At 33.5% G+C, this 13,407-nt stretch overlaps 2 long non-coding RNA genes across 8 annotated transcripts; one reads left to right on the top strand and one right to left on the bottom strand.

Moving 5' to 3' along the window:
• Positions 1-465: 465 nt before the first annotated feature.
• Positions 466-1,540, bottom strand: LOC110938470. The gene is made up of 3 exons (XR_002591417.2): positions 1,435-1,540; positions 990-1,160; positions 466-535 (listed from the first exon to the last, which is right to left on the bottom strand). It is a non-coding gene; the product is annotated as an uncharacterized LOC110938470 (long non-coding RNA).
• A 3,561-nt stretch (positions 1,541-5,101) lies between these two features.
• LOC110939789 lies at positions 5,102-10,225 on the top strand. Of its 7 annotated transcripts, XR_004861482.1 has the most exons (7): positions 5,105-5,458; positions 5,643-5,808; positions 5,964-6,575; positions 6,677-6,892; positions 7,505-7,599; positions 8,422-8,474; positions 8,574-10,225. It is a non-coding gene; the product is annotated as an uncharacterized LOC110939789 (long non-coding RNA). The 7 variants fall into 7 exon arrangements; XR_004861479.1 differs by having other exon boundaries at positions 5,102-5,458; positions 7,505-8,628; positions 9,287-10,225; XR_004861477.1 differs by having other exon boundaries at positions 8,422-10,225.
• Positions 10,226-13,407: the final 3,182 nt, after the last annotated feature.

The following is a 13,407-nucleotide window of genomic DNA, read 5'->3' as shown; positions in this document are numbered from 1 at the left end:
CATCTCTTTTATGTCCCCTTCCATCGTATTTGCATATAAATTGCTACATTTCTTCAATAGTTATGCACCTTGTGTCAAAGGAGGCCATAAAACTTAACAAACCATCATGAATTCTTTGACATTATTCTTTAAAAGTGTGCTTACCCATTGTTGTTTTTTTTTAATCAAAGTAGTGGATATTTTTTTCATATGCATTGTTGTTGTTATGAACTCGTCATAGTCTCATAGTGTATGGTTCCATTCCCATCCGCATACACCTGTTTGGTTTTCAATTTTACATTCCAAGTGATCAAATAATGAGGCTTTCAAGTTTCACATTAATAAAAACTCAACTAAGCAATGGAATCTTCTAGGGGTTGATATCTTATAGCTTATATCGGTTGTTTAAGTTCGTTTTTGATTAGTTTCATCCGTTGCTTGGGAAGTCCTTCTTTTAGCCATTCAACCATTATAGTTCCGTTATTATCAGTATGCATTCCTTGAGCATTTCCTTCAATCCCATGATCTTTTCCTCCGACAGCCATCATGTGATAATCTGCATTGAGAACAAATTACCAAGCATAAAAGTTTTGAAATTTTCAATCTTTAATGAATTATGATGGAATCGTGTCAGCCGAGTATAAACTTGCTACCCATTATATTATAGTTATCATTAAATATCAACTAATTAAAAGTTAAGAAATACACAAAGTTAAAAGTTAGAACTCAACTACTGAAAAATAGCAAAGTTAAAAGGGACCAATAAATTTAGTTTCTCTGTATTTGTCCTCACAAAAATATAATCAAACAGTTGTTTTGATATCAAAGAAGAATATATAATAAAAAAAATCAGATTTTGCATTGTATTCAACTATTCATGTAATCTGAAGTTCTGAACTATGTAAAAGTAAGGTTGTGATCATTTGATCAGTATCCACAAATGAATTACATCCACGTAAATGAACTAATAAAAAGAAAAATAACATACAATATGAGGAGATGATACTTACAACTTTACACATGAGAACTTCCCCCAAAAACTGAAATCAACCACCAAATTTCATTGCTTGAAGTTGCATGATCAGCAATGATGCCAGAGCCCAAAGAACCATAATTTATTGCCCTTCCAATATCTTTATATCCATGGGGATTTTGTCTTCTAAAATTGTGGCAAAACCCACCTGCATAACAAACGAACTACATGAACCATACACCATGAATGGAATTAAGAAAAATCCAACTCAAGATCCAAACAACATAAACCAAGGATAAAAATTGCATAATTGGTGATGAAAAGGCATAAAAATCACCAACGCTATTATCTGGAGGCGGGAGGTCGTCGCCGTCGGCGGTTAACACCAACGCCTCTATACACCGGAATAATCAACGTCACCTACGGTTTAGACTCCATATCTAATCTAGCAATAAAATGCAATATAGAAACAAAGAACGTACTTCGAACCTAAATTGCTCAGCGCCGCCACCGGATGCCGTAGTCTGGGTCTCTGGCTTCTCCATTTCTTCAACAACTTGTTGAAGAAACAACATGTTGAAGAGGCGTAAAGGGTTAGAAAGGTAGGCAAGGAACTGTAGCGGCTGAGGAAACGTGGATCTGGGAGAAGAAACAATGTGGACCTGGGGATCAAATACCTAAACTGCCTTTGATTGTCCCTCTCTTTCTTCTTCTCTCTCTTACCCAATCTCTGGTCCGCTCACTCGGTTGAAAGCCATGGCAATTCTGTAAATAAGAAGCAAATTTTGACTAATTATTGTACTGTTCACAAGGTTCTACCCAAATGTTATTATAGATAATATAACTAGGTGTTGCCACGTCCGCGTTGCGGGGCGATAGCCAAATAATTCTTAACAAATTAAAAAAACAGTACCATAGTTTTGCTAGAAAGAAAAAGTAAACGGAGTGTTAGGCAGCTCCTTAACACGATTTTTAGCTGAGGCCAAAGTCATATTTTTACTTTTACTTGGGGGAAAAATCAAAATTTTTCCCAAGGATAAAATCCTAATTTTTAGCTAGGGGAAAACCATGTTTTTATTTTGCACTGGGGGCAAAAAACGTAATTTTAAATTAAGGGTGATATCGTAATTTTGGACCGAGGGGAATATCATAAATTTTAGTTGGGGGCAAAAGCATAATTTTCTTTTGAACTGGGGACAAAGACGTAATTTTAAACCGGGGAAAAAACCGTAATTTTAAAGTAGGTATAAATTAATAAACTAGTGTAAAATCGTAATTTTGAGCCGGGGGAAAAACAAAATTTTATTTTGAACTGGGGCGAAAACGTAGTTTTGGCTGAGGGTAAAAGCGTAAGTTTTTTTTACCGAGGGCGAAATCGTATTTTCGGTTTAGCTAGGTGTAAAGTCATATTTTTATTTTGAACTGGGGAAAATCATAATTTTGAACCGAGGGTAAAATCGTAATTTTGAGGTAGGGGAAAACCATATTTTTATTTTTAGCTAGGGGCAAAAAAGTAATTTTAAACTGAGGGTGAAATCGTAATTTTGAACCGAGTGAAAAATCGTAATTATGAGCTAGGGGCAAAAGTATAATTTTATTTTGAACTGAGGGCGAAGACGTAATTTTAAAGTAGGGGCAAAACCGTAATTTTAAAGCGGGTATAAAATAAAAAGCTGAGGGTAAAATCGTAATTTTTGAATCGATGACAAAATCGTAATTTTAGCTGCTGGCAAAAGGGTTATTATATTTTTTAGTTGTGAGAAAAGCGTAATTTTAAACTGGGGGCAAAACCGTAATTTTAAATTGGATATAAAATAATAACATAGTTGGTCCAATAGAGGAGGGGCGGCCGCCCATTTCGACCGATGGCAGAGAAACACTATTCCTTGCCATTATCTTTGTATATGTTATATAAAATAATAATATAGTAGTGGAGAGTTCAAATGAGAAGAAATTTTTTGTAAGAACAAAAAAGAAGAAATTTTAACCAATAAGAATGCTTTATTTTACTTCATTTAATATAAGTATTTAATGTTACTATAAGGGTACATTGGTAAATCTACATAGGTCATTAATTTCTAGTCTTCCTCTTTAATAGCTAACTACATTAAATTTTTTGTAACTTATCTTCAAAATATATATTTTTTCAAAAAAATAAAATAAAATAATTTAAAGTGTAGGATAAATCACGAGTTGTGTAGGATAAATTACGAGTTGTGTAGGATAAATTTCAACGTGTAGGATGAATTTCGAAATATGTAAGATAACTTTTGATGTGTGTAGGCAACAAAAGTTAGTGTGGAGGATACTAGTAATTAATTAGTCAAAAATGATAATAAATGAGATAAGTGAAAAAACTATTTAATATTTTACAAAATTACCCTTTGTTCTTTTTCTTCTCAATAAAATTTCTTCTCAAATGAACCTTCCCCTAATATAGTAATAGTAATAAGAACTGATCTAATATCGCTAAGTTTGTCCATATGCGTAGCCCATAGGACCAGACAGAATCAAGTTTTTACCAAGCTGGGCTTTGGGCTTTGTTTGGGCCCAAGCCTGTCTGTGCAAAAAAAAAAAAAGGCTATTAATCATATATCTAAGCTTTTACAAAAATGTCAATGGTAAATCAAAACAGTATATAAATGTATATTTATTCCACTCGAAATTATTTTTTCTTTTCTTCAAAGGAATATTAATCTATTTCGGTTAAACAGATTCATATTCTGGTCATGTGTGCTGTTATATTCGTGAAGAAGTTTAAACAACGATGATCATGAGCGAGTTTAAAGCGATGATAAATATTGTACGTCTCGACCCGTGCGTATGGAATCCTAGGACAATATGTATGAAGTCATAGCTTGAACCTAGTAATATGTAAGGGATGGGTGATGAAATGAGAATATGAATACTAATCATATATGATCCTCAACAAGATTTCTTACTTTTAAAATCTATTTGAACTTTTTACATGAACCTTAAAATACGATTTAACTATAGTAGACAGAATGCCAACCATGTTCAACCTTGCAATGCACATAACTATTGAACTATGCTTCCTTGGAATATTTCTTTTTCTATATATACTTGTAACTATGGCGTGATTATTAATAAAAAACGTTGAATAAAGTCAAGTGTCCCTTAGAGTTCTTCTTCTGAACACTTCATTGGGATGTCTTGTGTTAGATTTCCTACAGAAGTATTTAGAGGAACTCCAAGAGCCGCTTAACACATGTAAACTATAAACTACTAAAGTATTCATAATTTTTCTATATATACTTGTAACTATGGCATGATTATTCATGAAACACATTGAATAAAGTCAAATGTTCCTTAGAGTTCCTCTAAACACTTCACTTCACTGGAATGTCTTCTTTTAGATTTCCTATTGAAGTGTTTGGAGGAACTCCAAGAGCCGCTTAACACATATAAACTATAAAGTATTCGCACATAATTTATCATACCACGTATTTGCACATAATTTATCATACCTCCTAAGTGATCTTACTAATATATAAACAAAATCCATTTGTGTTTTTCCGTCACACATATATTTGTAAAATCCATTTTGGTGGAGATTTTGTAGTATGTAGTGTATACTTTTTGTTACAATGGTTTTGTTTAATGATGTTTTTTTTTCCTATTTATTGGAAGTATGTAACATCCCAATTTTTAAGTTTAATAATTTAAATTGTTGAATTAAAAAGAGTTAATTACATAGGTAGTCCTGTGGTTTGCACAAAGTAACATACTTAGGTACTAATAGTTTAAAATCACATTCTAGGGTATTAACTTTTCTTTTTGTAACATTTGGAGGTATTAACGTTATTTATAGGTTTAAAATCACATTCTATTAGTACCTCAATATGTTATTTTCTGCAAACCACATGGACTAACTATGTTAATACCCTAAAAGTTAATACCTTCAAACGTTACAAAATGAAAAGTTAATACTCTAGAAGGTGATTTTAAACTATTAGTACTTATATATGTTATTTTGTGCAAACCACAGGGACTAACTATGTAATTAACTCAATTAAAAAACAACAAATCTCATGCTAAAGTACCCAGTTAGTTATTATCTATATATATTAATAAATGTGATGTGATGATTTGGTCCATGTGGTATGTGATGGTGGAGCTATTTTGCTGATGTGGCATTTTATGGTGGAGTAGAGGTTGATTTTGGGAGGGAATCGTTCTAAATACTCTACTTTCTTTTGGACACGGGATCCGTTTGTTATTCGGGTCGAAATCCTGAATTCGGGTCAAGCATGACGGATAGTTTATATGTCTTTTTTTCTCATTCCTCTCTCAGACACTTTACAAACCCTAAAAAAAAACAAAGTTGCAGCCTATACCAAGATCCTCAGTTCCACAAGATCACGACATCGTTGATGCTCCTCCTAAAATTCTCAACAATCAAAAATCCCTCTCAATTTTGCACAATCTTCTCCCGATTTCATCTATACAACATATGTTTTGGCTTGGCCGTCCTTCAGATCTAAGGTAAGATTACTAAAATTAAGGTTAAATCGTAGTAAGATTTCCCTATCCTTTTGAAGCGTTTGATTTTATCAAGTTGGTATTGATGATTTTGCTTTATATTATGTGAATTCTTATTAAATAGTTCAAAAGGAACCACATTTCTACCTGACGATTTTGCTCATTTTGTTTGCTTTCTCGATAATAGTAGTGACCAACGGCCATCTGGTTGCCACCGGAAAAGCTTAACTTCCCCGATGATGACTGCATTGGTACCAGATGGGCGATATTGATTTGGCTACTGGAATTACAAGCATCAGGCGATTGTTAATGAAAATGATATCAAATGATTTGGTTACGAATTACGATCAAATGTACTGTCATCGTTTGTGTTATGTTGATTAGATATTTCAAATTTAGGGATTGATTTTAATTAAAACAAATACTTCCCTAAATTTTAAAGAAGTAGATATAGAACCAAATTAAAGGTGTCCTAAACCATTGATGCAAGATTTTTTATTGCTTACAGAGGAATGCTGATATGTTGTTTGGAAGAATTACAATTGTGGGTGGAATTAAGGGGACGTCAGCAACAGATTTTATCATAAATCGCATGAGCTCGAATGATAAGAGTTTCAGCCATGTAGTCCTTTTACTAACTTTCCAGTTATTTTTATTTGTGGAGCTCACGGCTCAAGTTGATGATTTGCTTAGGATGAAAACAATTGATAATTGCTTCATCCATGATACTCTTAAGGAAATTCATTGGTAACGTTGTAACCTTTCTTTTCAAATGATAGATCTGAATAATAAAAAGGAGAAGGTAGGTATGATATGCAACTGGTGTGAGATTGCAAGTTGGATGCTAAGTTGGGGTTTAATCACCCCACCCTATCTATTTATTTTCTGAATACTGGTCAATTTTACTATCGGTCCAAACATGGTGCCGAATTGACACTCAAAAACACTTTTTTTGTCAAGATTTAATACAAAATAATGTGTTATATCCGTTATTATGGCCGTTCACTCCATTTTGCAAGGAATCAAGATTTCATAACCACCAGGAATTGCATCAACAATCATCAAGAATCAATATAATCCGTGTTAATCATCAATTCTTGCTTCCAATTTCTGAATATAGGTATGTTTTTAACTTTTACAGTTTTTTTTTCAAAGTTTTTTAGAATTTTATTGTTTTTTGTTCGATTTACAAACCCTAGATTGATTTTTTGTTGATGCTAGATGATCTGCCATATATATTTCCCTTGATTTTCTCCATCGATCAATGATTCTGCGAAACCCTAATTGGCGTTCAGCGTTCTCATTCCCCATTTGTGATGACGGTCGCAAGGCGGTTTCAGAGTCTACGTTGACGCTAATATCTTCACCTATACAGAGATTTCTTTCTTTTCCACGAGGATCCAATCTCTTGAAGTCAAAATCAAGACCAAAACCAAGGTTTTCTTTCTTTTCCATTCATTAGGATTATTATTATTATAGATCAAGTGATTATGTTTGTTGTATGAATTGTTTGGTTTGAATGATTAGAACCTAGAGCTAGGGTTTTTTTTAAGATGAATTTGAACTGTTGATTGTCAATTATCAAATATCAAAACATGAGTAGCAGCAAGTTAGGGCTTTTTGTTGGTACGATTGATTATTTAAACTCTATTAGTGTATTCATATTTTATCATCTTTTTTCATTATCATGTTCTGTAAAATTTGCAAGACTGTGTCACATATTTGCAATGAACCGGTAATTTACAGGATTAAATGCCGATATACTCTTGTGCATTGTTGTTCTTTCTACATAGGCAGCCTGCTAACGAGTTCTTGAAAAAAAAAAACGCAACTTACGCGCCATGTAGGTGGCCTTCAAACAGTTAAAGGCAGAAAACCAGTGGTACGAGAGGCTCACTTGCTTACCACTTTGCCATCCCCTTGAAGTTTACCTTTCTACTTTTCCATAATTCGTTTATTTGTTTAGTTTTTGGCAAACGGATAATACAAGTTGCAGGGAACACGATTTGTAGATTTTTTTTATGTTAAAGAAGTATGTTGATGTTGCAGGTATTGGTGGTTTTGCAGTGCAGCATCTTAAACAGACATGAATCAAAATTTTACAAATACTTCTGCTTCCCAAGTAAATAAAAGTACACTAATAGGTAAAGGTGGCAATACGAACATTTACTTATAAACAGATTGGTTCGATTAAATTTGACACGAACCCAATTGATACTTTATTGAAATGGTCCGTTTTGACCCGTTAGTTTATATGGCCCGCCTGCCCGTTTCGCAAGGATTATTTCCTAATAACATTGCATTTGATGTTTAAACGAGCTCTTTTAACTCAAGCCCATATGGTTCTGAACCCGTTTTCCCTTGCACCAAATTTGATACTTTTTTGAAACAAACAGTTTTGACTCGCCTGTCTTGCCAGCTTACTTTTTGAATTATATTGTTAAAGACTTACTGATCGACACGGCAAATCTACCTGGATTTTCTGGAAATTCTTCTGTCTTGAAAACAGGTGGTGAGCTATAGAAATTGCATTCAAACAACACGTACATACCTAAATAGACTACAATTCCCAGAAAACAAGTTTAAAATAATTCCAGTTTATCATTTAATGTTGATCATGAGGGGTCACCATCCTCATCAACTTCGTCTGCTGTCTCACTAAATCATTTTAGTGGGCATTTTAGAAGCAAGAACAGTTTTGAAAAGTTGTTTTCAAGGAGAAAGAATGGAATTTAAGGCGAAAGTCATCATGTGTAAGAAGTTGTGGATTAAAAATGTGTTTTGTTGTAGTGAGCTTATTAGGCTGTTGGAACACATTTTTTAGATTTGATATGGCAATAAAGAATATTTTTCCTTCAAAACCCTTCAAGAAACTTTTTGCCAGCATGTGATTCAATCATCAAGAATATTCTATGATTCAATGATCAAGGGTGTGTGATTTGAGCTGTTGATGGTGGTTGGTTCAGGTTCAGGGATGGTTAGATTTGAGCTGTCGATCTCCTAAAAGCTCTGCATATAGGTACTCTCCCACCACAACTATTGCATAGTCGAATTTATTAGATTTCATATACTTTTCCATCACTACGATTCTCGGATCGTGATCATAGCCATTTGCCAGCCGTTCGTTCTATCGCTACCGATTCAACCAGTCTTCATTAGGCTCATTATTTCAGGTATGTTAATGTATTTATTTTTCTACGATTGGGTTAAACCCAGATAGGTCATATTTTACTTATTGTTTTCACTTTCAAAAAAACATCTGTGCTTTTCAATTGTGTTGGGACTTCAGTTCCTCCGTGGCTAGCATAAATTTTTGGTTTTTAAAAGAGAATTATTGAACGGTAGCATAAGCACTTTTTATATACACACATTACGCACCGATAAAAAAAAATGTGTATTTTTATATGCACACAATATGTTGAATGTTATAAGGAAACCTCAATATTACATCATTCTAAGAGGATGCTATTGATTTTGAGCATTTTGATGTATTTGTTTTCGTAAGATATTTACATTACATTTATACTTTTTTTGTATCACACATGGCATATTTTTTTATTTTTTATAACACATTGGTATCCTTATTCCATAGTTATCAAAGGCGCACTCAAGGAGATTTGTTGGGCCCGAGGCTTTATTTGCGCCTTGGCGCGCCTGGGCGCTCGCTTTAATAACTATGACATGAACTAACCTAAAGCATAGTTATTAAAGGCGCGAGGGTGCACTCAGGGCGATTTGTTGGGCCCGGGGCTTTATTTGTGCCTAGGCGCGCCTGGGCGCTCACTTTAATAACTATGCCTTATTCATTTATCAAGTTTGTTACATTGGCAGGGCTCGGCTTATAACAACACTGGCTTGAGGGTGTCTTCTAAGTTGCCCAGATACATAGATACATGATACTTTCATGATAGCCAACATTGATCCTAATCTATTTTAGCAAAGCTAACTATTGAGTTTACCAAAAGTCTCACATAATGATCTATTTCTCTCTACACATTATTATATCTACTATCTACTTGATAAATAAAATCTTTTGTGGGACACGTGTCACTTGATGAGGCTTTCAGAATTATTTTTTTTTTCGCGTAATGTCCGAATAGGTATATGACCAACCCGCTTTAGCAAAAAAACATACTGAGATAGGCAAATGAAGTTCATGTGTAAATAGTGACATGGCCAAAGCGGGTGGGTTGGGGACGCTTAAACTAGCCCGGGTTGACCTACACCCTTTTTTTCGTTTAAAAAAAAGTTAGTTTTTGTGACGCAGAGACATGTGTATTTTTCTCATGTCTTAAACGTTAATGTAACCGACTTTTATTTTCAGATACTAATGTTTGGTCTTATGCATTTTCGGTTTTCCTATAGCTTTCTACTTTGATTCATGATTTATTTTGTAAATGAAATCACTTGAAGTTTCAACCAATTGTTTAGTTTTTCGCGTGAAATTTGGGGACTTGGGATTAAACTCACATTGATTGTTTATTTGCTGATAGGTATTGCTGGGTTTGGTGGTAAGTGCAGGTTATTGGACTTGAGTTTGACTTGGATGATGGCTAGAAGCTTGAAGTTTGTTGCTGATGCGTATGAAAGTCGATAGAGTTTTGAAGATTGATGTTTTTTGTTTGAACTGTATTTTGTCTTGATTTTGGTTGTTTTCGTTTGTTTTTTGTTTGGATTTTGAATAGGTTTTATGTTTGTAATACTTGGGCTGTGCGTGGTCGCGAGTAGAGTTAGAAGTAGTAATTGGTATTGGTTAGAGTGGTTGGGGTAGGGGTTTGTTAAAACCCGTTCTGTAAGGCCTTAGGCGTTTTTGAGGTTGGTGTTCTTCTTGGAGTATGTCTCAGAAGACCCAATGCTCTTTAGGTGTAACTATTATTTTTTTAATTTTTATTAAAAAAGTTTTGACGGGGTGCCGTCCCCGTTTAGAAAAAAAAAAGATTGAATTAATTACTTTAGTTGGATGCCTAATTTGAGGTTTTCTTGGTAAATAGGCCTCCTTGATTTTTTTATGGTATGGGATGAGTCGGGTTGGGTTGACAAGCAAACACAACTCCTATCATCGGAGAAACTGGGTAGTGTTTAGGTACAAGTGTTGAAGAGAAAATTCCAACCCTATGTACCTGGGTAGTGTATGATTGGGTTTAAGTAAAACTAGGTATGGGTCCGAGTATAACCGGGTATTAATACCGGATTTAAAAAAATAGTTTTATTTTTGTTATTATACTTGAAAATAAAGTGTTTGATAATTAAATGTGCTTTGTAAATTTATAAAAAAATATTTAAGATATATAGCAATAACATAAATTAACTCAAGTACAAATTAATTTATAATATACATTTTGATAAAAAAATCAAATATAAAAGTTGTAAAGTAAACATGGAGATATACTTTAAAGTTTCGGGTATTCTATCACGATATTGGGTATATGGTATAACCGGTTTTGGGTATTTTCGGGTACAATTCCACGTACGGGTTTTAAGTTAAAAATGTATACCCCATCCATTCCCTATGGATAGGGTTCGGTTATGAATATAAAATACTGGGGTAAAAGAGCACATTTTTACTGTTTATAATGACTCACGTACTATGTGTTCTTTCTTGGTTTGACCGGTTTTTGAACTCAGGTGACGATTGCCCGTATATACAAAAAGGTTTGAAATTTGGTGGAAACTATTGTTTTGGAGAAATCCTGAAATGCAAAGAGAGTTCCCTATTACTAATGCAAATGGCGGAAACTCATGCGATTTGGGTATATTGGCTTGCCTCTGTTCACAATTGGTTTGTTTGTTCCTTTTTTTCATAACAAATGCGATTCGGGTATGCTGGATTGCTTCAGTTGATCACTTATGACAAATGCTAGATGCCATAACAATCCATAAAAACCACATGTAATATAACATTATATCTATTTATGTGAATATATATTTACATGAAAATCTAGGATTTGAAACATCGAGGCTGCAGAAAAATGTGTTTTATGTGGTACCGGCTACGGTTTGTTGGGCATTGCAAGAAACGAACTAATTTTTAGAAATAAACAACCACAAGTGTCGAGGTTAGTGGGTGAAATAAAGGTGTTATCGTATCTTTGGATCAGCTCGCGAGAGTATAGAGAATCTGGATTGGAATAACTGGAGGTACCAGAGGAACTTTAGTGGTGGATAGAGATGGTTCCTATAGTGAGCTATTTGACAACATGAATTTTATGTTTTTTTTTCTACTGTAATGTAGTGCTTGAGTATGTGTTTCTTTTTAATAAAATCGCCTTTCAATTTTTTTTTTTTTTTTTTGAAAAGTCACTTTAGTTACATCAATATGCATGCTTCTAATCTCTCATTACTTTTAATTGTTGCAGTTGCCATTGGCAATAAGTGATTGATACATGGACAAGGTGTTAGCATTAATACATGTGAAGACTGGTAACTATGTGACCTTAAAATTCGATACTAAGTGTTGATTAGTGGAATAGGGATACCATGATTTTGAGATCTATTATCTATTATACATGTATATTTGATAGTGAAAACATATACCAAGTTTTATATTTGTATTTATTTGATGGACTTTATAACAACAATATAATCTTCTGAAGCTTCCGAACACGTCATGCAAAATTAACCAGCTATTTCATTTAATGTGCAACAATACGTGTGCGGAAATACATGAGTGGATCGGGTAATAATAGATACATGTAGAGGTGGCAGTTTGACCCGTTTTTATTGTGTTTGATTGGATTGTGCTCTATTTTAATAGGTTAATTGGTAATAATAGATAAAGATCTAACAATGAAATGGATGAAAGTTAGACCATTACATGAACATTTTTGAGTTAAATGTCATTTTAGTCCCTGTGGTTTGGGTCACTTTGCCAGTTTAGTCCAAAGGTTTGAAACGTTGCCATTTTTGTCCAAATAGTTTCAAAGATTGTCATTTTAGTCCACTGGGTTAACTCCATCATTTTTTTCTGTTAACTATAAGGGCAATTCAGTCATTTTATATGTAATTCTGTTAACTAGAAGGACAATTCGGCCATATAAAATGACCGAATTGCCCTTCTAGTTAACAGAAAAAATAGATGAAGTTAATCTAGTGGACTAAAATGGCAACGTCTGAAACTATTTGGACTAAAATGACAACGTTTCAAACCTTAGGACTAAATTGGCAAAATGCCCCAAACCACAAGGACTAAAATGGCATTTAACTCTTTTTTTTATTTAACAGTGGAATTGTGATTCAACCAATGTAGTGCACACCAATGTAGTACACTGGTCAATGACATATGTTATGTATTCGACTTAAACTATAAATGTTTATAAATTTATGAATTATATCGTTTTCTTTTATAACATAATAATATTAATATTAACATTTCAATAGTTAGTATTTCTTTAATTTATAAATATGACTATTTTCCCCGACATCGTACATTTTAATTAAACTAGTAGGTAACCCGCGCGTTGCGGCGGAATAGCCAATTAGTGTGATATTACCATAGTGCTCGTCTCAAATCCTTTATATAGTATAGTAAACGTACCCGCACACTACGACGGGGCGATGAACCGTGAAAATACATAGAAACTAACATATCATTAAATTAAAATATAGAACACATTAAGAAAATACATAGATTAAACCCAATTTGTGACTGGTTATAATAGTGGTTTTTAATCTTTAATAGTGGATGATATATAGATTATACATGTTAAAAAGCTATAAATTAGTATTAATGGTGAAAAACATAAGCCAAAAAGTAAATCAACAGACATAATTTGACAACCTATAAAAAGCAACAAATGGCTCATGGTTACTTATAAATACTATAAAGACCCAATTTTAAGGGACACCTCCATTTAAAAATATATACATGGATAAAACCGAATTTATGATACTCAACCATCTTTCATTCGATTAGTCTTTAATATCATAGTAACTCAAAGATGCTTGAAGACGTG

This window comes from Helianthus annuus, chromosome 6 (genome assembly GCF_002127325.2).
Source record: "Helianthus annuus cultivar XRQ/B chromosome 6, HanXRQr2.0-SUNRISE, whole genome shotgun sequence".
NCBI classification, from domain to species: domain Eukaryota; kingdom Viridiplantae; phylum Streptophyta; class Magnoliopsida; order Asterales; family Asteraceae; genus Helianthus; species Helianthus annuus.
This window is presented reverse-complemented; position numbering and strand designations above follow the sequence as displayed.